This window comes from Alligator mississippiensis, chromosome 5 (genome assembly GCF_030867095.1).
Source record: "Alligator mississippiensis isolate rAllMis1 chromosome 5, rAllMis1, whole genome shotgun sequence".
Classification (NCBI taxonomy): Eukaryota; Metazoa; Chordata; order Crocodylia; family Alligatoridae; genus Alligator; species Alligator mississippiensis.
The window spans coordinates 39,145,309-39,146,413 of record NC_081828.1 but is presented as its reverse complement, the minus strand read 5'-3'; positions in this window follow the sequence as shown (position 1 = coordinate 39,146,413).

Here is a 1,105-nt window from a genome sequence, read left to right as displayed (position 1 = left end):
TGCCTCAGGAAGAAGAAGGAGAAGGAAGGAAGCGTGCGTGCGTCCGTGCGTGTGCGCGCGATGACATCACGCGCCGACGCTCTCCCAGAGCCAGAGGGCGGGAGGATGGGAAAGGAGCGGCAGGCTGAACCAATCAAGAAGAGGAAGGGGGAAGAGCCTTGCGTGCGCGATGACATCACCGCGCAGGTGCACTCCCAACCGTTTCCCCCTCCCTCCAGACAGGGGGTGTGGGGAGCGGCCGGTTCGACCAATCGGGAATGAGGAAGGCCCGCTCTGGGGAGTCATTGGTGGGAACAGGGAAGAAGCTGGGGGGAGGGGTTTGAGAAGCAGGTGGGTTGGTACGGTATCTCAGGAGGGACAGCTTCTGTAAAAGAGGCAGCGCTTATAAGGGGGGGGCAGCTGGGTTTTATTCCGGGAGGGGGTGTAGAGCGAGGTCGGGAGTTTGGCCTCTCTCCCAGTTCGTGCAGACTGTTGGCTGTAGTGGTTAGAGCAGCCTGGCAGGGGGCGCTCCCTGCTGGCGTCTGGTTCACCTCCCACCACCTGGGAATGGGAGCGGGCCCGGGCGTGGCGGGGGCAGAGCACGCGCCCGGGCAGCAGCCTGGAGACCTCCCCTGCAGCAGCCAGCTTGGTTCCCTTTGCCTGTCTGAGGCTGAGCTGGAGCTGCCCCTGGAGTGAGTGTCCTGGGGCTGGATATATGTGCACCCTGCTCTGCCCAGTGCTGGAATGCAGCTGCCTCTAGGTGGGGTGCACTGGGGCTGGGGGTTGGGCCCAGTGCACCCAGAACTTGCCTGGCACCGAGATGCAGCTGTCTCTGGAATGGGGCATAGTGAGGGCAGCATATATGTGGGTCCACTTCTTGCCTAGTCCTGAGATGCAGCTGCTTCTGGGGTGTGTTGTGTTGCGGGGGCTGTGCCCAGTGCAGAAATGCAGCTGCCTCTGGTTCAGTGCATTAGGAGAGGGGCTGTGTACAGAGACCTGGGCACTGAGATGCCTCTGGTATGGGAATATCTACCCTTGATGCCTGAACTTTTTCCTTAAAAAAAAAAAAAGTGTGTCCCAAGTCTAATCGGCCAAATCAATTCCAGATCTGTGAATCATTCAAGAA